Raw genomic sequence first — 6,463 nt, forward strand, 5'->3', positions numbered from 1 at the left:
AACTGAATATGGGGTGATGGTATGACAGTCCTTTGAGATTTAGGTGCATAAAAAAATATTAGCAGATAAATTCAGAAAAGTAAACTAGACTATTCAGTCAATAGACATTTGCCAAGAACCTGTTACATACCAGGCACTCTACTAGGTACGGGAGATAAGATTGTGTATAAAGACTTTCCTACCCAAAGTGGTCCCTTTAAGCCAGCAGCATTGGCATCACCTGAGTCTCATTATAAATTAATCATTTCAGACCCCTATCTACACCTAATGAGTCAAACATGCATTTTAACAAAATCCCCTTGTGACTCTTATGCACACGAAGCTTGAGAACAACTGGTAATACACATCATCCACATTTTATTGGAGGAGGAGAAATGTAGTGCAGTATGATACACACTGTGAGAGAGAGAAGGGCGGAGAAGCATGTTGAGGTAAGCAAATCAAATCAGATGGAAATGTCATGGGGGGGATGTAGTTGTGCAGCTGTGTCACAAGTGGTACACAAATATGCCACCGTATAGTCTGACTATTGAAGATACAAATAACTGGATTAATTAATTTGTCTTGCTTGTCCTTGTATACCCAGGACAATTATTTTACTAAATCCTTCACCACAACTTCTTTGGTACAAGCTACCATCATCTCTTGCCTGTACTATGTAGCAGCCCCTCGACTGGCTGGTGAGCCCCATCCACTCTGCCCCCACCCCAGGATATTATGCTGCAACCAGAACAACCTTTCCAAAAGATGAATCTGAGTTTGGCATTCACCTACTTAAAATTCTTAGGTAGGGTCCTATTGCTTCATTCCTTACCATGGTGTCCCAGCTCTCGTCACATTCCCCTCCCGGCACCCACTTAGGCACCCCCGGTGTGTTTTCCACTCCAACCAACAGGTCTTTTTTTCAGTCTCTCACACTCTTCATTTCCTCCTACAACACATAGTTTATGCTGCCCCTCTTGCATAAACACTCCCCATTTTCCCCTTAGGCTGGTTAATTATTGCATGTCCCTCAGATCCCAACTTAAATGACTTCCACTGGAGCAGTCTTGCCTGATCTCCCTAACAATGTCACATCTCCCTCTTGGAGGATTCCTTGATAGCCCTTTTCACAACTGCAATGTTATGTCACCTATTAATCAATTAACTGTCTCAATCTTGAATTAAGCTTTAACCTCCAACAGGGTAAAGGACCTAGTCTGGTTTTGCCCACCACTTGCTTTCCCTTAAAATGGTGCTGGTCCACTGTAGCCGCTCAAATGTTTGTTTAATCAATTAGCTAATTAATGTAGAGAGTACTTCTAGATAGAAATGCTGATGGTCATATTTTGGCAAAAAGTCCACATGAAATACTTCAGAGAGGTTTAGTGAATTGAGGGCTAAGAAATTATAATGTGTTTTTCAGAGTAGGAGATCACTGATAGTGATCAGTGAGCAGTTTCAGCACAGCAATATCACCAAACTGGGTAAGTTAAATGGTGAAGAAATGGAGGCAAGAATGTGGATGACCTGATTAACAATGAAGAAGAAACCAAAATTAAAAGCAAAGTTCAAAGGAGGTAGCAGGGACAAAGGAAGGGCTAACTGTAGAGTAAGGAAGCCTTGGGCATATTTGTTGGAAGCAGAAGGAGCAAGAAAATAAAGAAGACTGACATGGAAGAAAGAAGTATATCATCAATTGGACAAGAAGACAGGAGAGAGCAAGGTGACACCACGGTGGAGAAATCACTCTTGAAAGAGCAGCACATTTTCCTGTGATACAAGAAGAAGGGAGAAAAAGGGAAGTAAAAATAGAGAAATTTTGGTTTTGAGAAGATGGATGGCCTTGAACAGCGTCTCTCATGATCCCTCCCTTACCCTCCTTTCACTGTATGCTCTTTGACATTCCTTACAGAAGGAAAAGATCATTCTGAAATCATATATATAGTGGTATATATATATATGTATGTATGTATATATGTATATTTGTGCTAGAATTTAGAAATACAAAGATGAATAAAATATGACACTTGTTTTCAATGAGTTTACAATAGAGCATACATAGAATCATGTTTAAAGTGGTAAAAAGAAATGCTGATAACATAAAGGAAGTGTGTAAACCAAAGGTAGAGTAGTAGAGTAGCAAATTCTAACTTAAAGATCTTAGGAAACTTCACTAAGAAAGTGGCATAAGCTATGATATTTAGTCCCAGGGATTTGAAGTCAGAATTTGGGGGTATCACAGATTTCAGTTTAGCAATAAGGAGTCTATATAGGGGGGGACTCCCCAGGAAGGAGCAGAATTCATTCATTCGATAAACATTTATTGAGTAGTTAGTGTATGGCAGGAACCATGCAAAGACAATGCCTGACATGAACTCCTTCACATGCTAGTGGATGTTCTTTGACCCTCAGCAAAACTGTGAAGGAAAACTATAACTCAAGTGTATCCATTGCTACCTCTTCTTCTGAAACTTCTGCCTTCCCTACACATGGAGCTCTTCACACTCACTTCCTCAATGCCCACTGAGATTCAGGAAGTAGTTTGGGGGAAAAAATATAGCTGCCCAAGGTACTGCTAAATAAAACTCTTGCACACATCCAGCCTCTGAAATCTATCACGAACAACAAAGGAAGGCAATGGCATTCCCATTTATCTTCCTCAAACAGGATTTATAAAAAATAATAATAATGAAGACAACACACTAATAAGTGCAGCTAGCACTTACTGAACAATTCGCTGTGTTCCAAGTTTCAGAATAAGTGTTTCAGATGCATTATATCATTTAGTTCACATAATAATTTTATGATGTAAGAATAATTAACCGGATTTTACAGAAAAGAAAACTAAGCCTCATACTGTTAGTAAATAGTACCTCAGACTTTCCTGTTTGTGGCTATCCTTCTTCCAGGCAACCAATCAAGTCTCTTTTCACTGACTTTCACATATAAATTATGTTGAAGCAACATAATTAATTAGGAATGGCCCTCTTTAGGTGTTTCTCCACTTTAAAGATAAACGTGTCCAGATCAAGAGCTCGCTAATGTTTTTAAAACAGGTGTTTTAGAGTAGAGGGATCTTCCCAGCACCCCTCAAATAATCTTGATTATGGTTGCCCAGAAGCAGAACTGTCCACCCCTTCTACCCATGGAACTGAGCCTGACTCTGCAGTTTCAGTCACCATAAATATAATAGGTAGAGTATCTATTTCTTTTCCTACTGACCACATAAAATGTTTCATTTCTAATGGATTTTTAATAGGTCTTAAAGGCTTTCCTTTTGTCTAGCTCTCAGTAATTGCTGCTTTTTGTTATTCCTCAAGCAGTTGCTTTGACATTCTGAAGTCATCATACTTAAGACATGAGCTGCTTGGTATTCTATTCCATCTAATAATGAATGTTATGTAGGTAAAATAATGGTCCCCCATAGACACCTACATCCCAATCCCTGGAACCTATGAATAGGATACCTTACATAGCAAAAGAGATTTTGTAAATGTGATTACATGAAGAATATTGAGGTAGGGACATGTCTTGGATTAGTTGGGTGGGTTTAATGTGGTCACAAAGTCTTTAGAAGCGAGAGAATAGGATTCAGAGAACTGCTGGCTTTGAAAACAAAGGAAAGGGCTACAAGCCAAAGAATGCAGACAACTTCTATCGTGTGGAAAAGTCAAGGCTCCTTTGAGCCTCCTGAAGGAACCCAATGCTGCCAACATCTTGATTTTGGCCCAGGGAATCCATATTTTGGAAATCTGACCTGAGAACTGTAAGATAATAAATTTGTGGTGATTTGATACAGAAGTGATAGGAAATTAATTTAAATACCATTTATTCTGTTCCTATTATTGATACCTTGTTACTGGAAATGCTATAGCAACACAAAATGAATTGAACAGTGTATCGGTAGCCTCCAGTTTCTTTCTCAAAAGTACTCACCTGACTGTTTTAGAATTCAGTACTCTATTAGTTATTCTCAAACCTGAGTGTATCAGAATCACCTGGAGTTTCTGTTAAAACACAGATTACTGAGTCCCACCCCCCAAGAGTTTCTAATTATACTGTTCTAGGAAGAGATTTGAAATGTATCTTCATTTCTTCATGCTGCTGGGTTGAGGACTGAAGAAGCACTGTTGCAGCCTTGGCTGGAATTGCTTTGTTACAGGAGAGAACTACAATGGCAACAGACATGTCAATCCCACAGGCAAATACAGTGCAATAGGACCTAGAGTGGGTAGGGATGACACCAAACTGTTAACTCTGAGAACGGGGGTGAATTCTGTTATTCAATATACCTTAGCACAGTCTTTAGCACTAAGCTCCGAACGCAGTGCTCAATGAATAGTTCTTTTTTTATTATTATTACTGGGAGATAATAGGCATATAATATTATTTCCATTTTAAGTGTGCAACATAATGAATAATTTCTGAATAAACATGACAGCAATTCTTCATTCATTCAGTTACTATTTATTGACTGTCTCTTTTGTCCCTTTGTCCGCATCATTTTATGTGGCCTTTGGGGAAGGTACAGGAGTGAATCAAACAAGTGGGAATCTCTCTCCTCATGGTGGACTAAGGGACATAAAAATAAATCAAATCAGTAAATGACATGGAATGTTAGAAAGTGATCATTGCTGTGGGGAAAAATGATAAAGCAGGGAGGGGTATCCAGGCTGGGGAGCAGGGTGTAAATTTAAAGGGTGTGGGCATTGTGGGCCTTTCCTGGCTCCCACTAAGCCCTACTAAACTCGTTGAAAGAGAATACATTCCCTGAGTTCCCAGCTGCAGCACTGTAGGATCGACACCAAGATACTGCGAATAGAGAGAGAACATGTGGCTCATCTCTTCCAGGAGTTTACAACCAGAAGGCCCAATATAAAGGATGGAAATGCTTAATGCTGGCCCTGCTGTGCCCACCCTCCAATTACCAAGAACCTAGAGATGGCTGCAGACAAGCTCAAACCATTCTTCAAGAGTAAACCCAGGGGGTCCTGGCAAAGCCAGTGGAGGAAACATCAACTTCTTCCCTGATTCTGGGCCAGTACTTTCCCAAGCTTTAAAATAATAGTTGAGAGACCAAGAGGTTCATAAAGTTTCTTACATTTTCATTTTACATTTGAATAAGAGTAGTTTTTTTTTTCACTCCCAAAGCTCTCCTATATGTTGTTTTACAGGATCAAAAAGAGGGGAAAAATTTATAGAACTAATTCACTTGACAACTCTAGACAGAATATGACTTCCAATATTCTTCCAAAACAAGTGGATGGAAATTATACAGATCCTCAGGTGTTTTCAGGGAGTGATACACACATTTTTAAATATTTCAATAAAATAATGGAGCTAACTAAGTTCTTCTGTTCTTCCTCATGAAGATGTTCTTCATCTTCTATTGGTAAGATGTATCCCTTCCACTTGAGGCAGCCTCAAGAGTGAGCTTCTGAGGGGTACTGGCTGGTTCAGTCAATAAACAATGTTACTTGATCTCAGGGTCGTGATTTTGAGCTCCACATTGGGCCTGGAGCTTACTTTTAAAAATTTACTGAAGCTTCTTATATATACTGGTACAGTATAACCACAATACCTAGAAAGGTTCTTCTTTTTTTAATTTTTATTATTTTTTGAAAAAGAAAAAGCATGAGCAGGGGAAGGCCAGAGGAAGAGGGAGAGAGAGAAACTTAAGCAGGCTCCACACTCAGATGCAGGGCTTGATATGGGACTCAATGTCATGACCGTGAGATCATGACCTAAGCCAAAATCAAGAGTCAGACTCAACTGACTGATCCACCCAGGCACCCCTATAAAGGTTCTTCTTGAGGTCGAAGCAAATTCATTTATCCATTTCCTTTTAAGTTATCTCAATTTTTAATATTTGTTCTTTTCCCTAAACTACTTCTAAACTATTAGTTCTCAAACTTTGGTGCACATCAAAATCACCTGGAGGGTTGATTCAAACCAGTTGTTGGGCTCCATCTGTATAGAGGGTTGGGGTGGGCCCCAAGGTACCCAGGGGTGCTGATGTCACGGGTGTGGGGACCATACACTGAGACCTTCTGTTCTAAATAAAATTGAGGGGACCATCTGAAATTGCTTTTGTTGACCCTTATAATAACCCATCTTGGGGCCTAGGTGGCTCAGCTGGTTAAGCGTCCAACTTCGGTTCACGTCATGATCTTGCGATTGGTGGGTTCAAGTCCTGCATCGGGCTCTGTTCTGACAGCTCAGAGCCTGGAGCCTGCTTCAGATTCTGTGTCTCCCTCTCTCTCTGCCCTTCTCTCACTCATGCTCTGTTTCTGTCTCTCAAAAATGAATAAACATTAAAAAATGTAAATAAATAAATAACCCATTTACCTGAAGAGAGCAATAAGTAAACATCTTAGTTTCTCCTCCAGGCAAAACAACCCAGTCAGATTTAATCTTTCAATTGATATCCTTTTCATCAATTGTTCCTTTTTCCTAAATTCTCAGTGCTGGGAGGGGGGGG

Source organism: Crocuta crocuta, unplaced genomic scaffold, assembly GCF_008692635.1.
Source record: "Crocuta crocuta isolate KB4526 unplaced genomic scaffold, BGI_CrCroc_1.0 scaffold231, whole genome shotgun sequence".
NCBI lineage: Eukaryota > Metazoa > Chordata > Mammalia > Carnivora > Hyaenidae > Crocuta > Crocuta crocuta.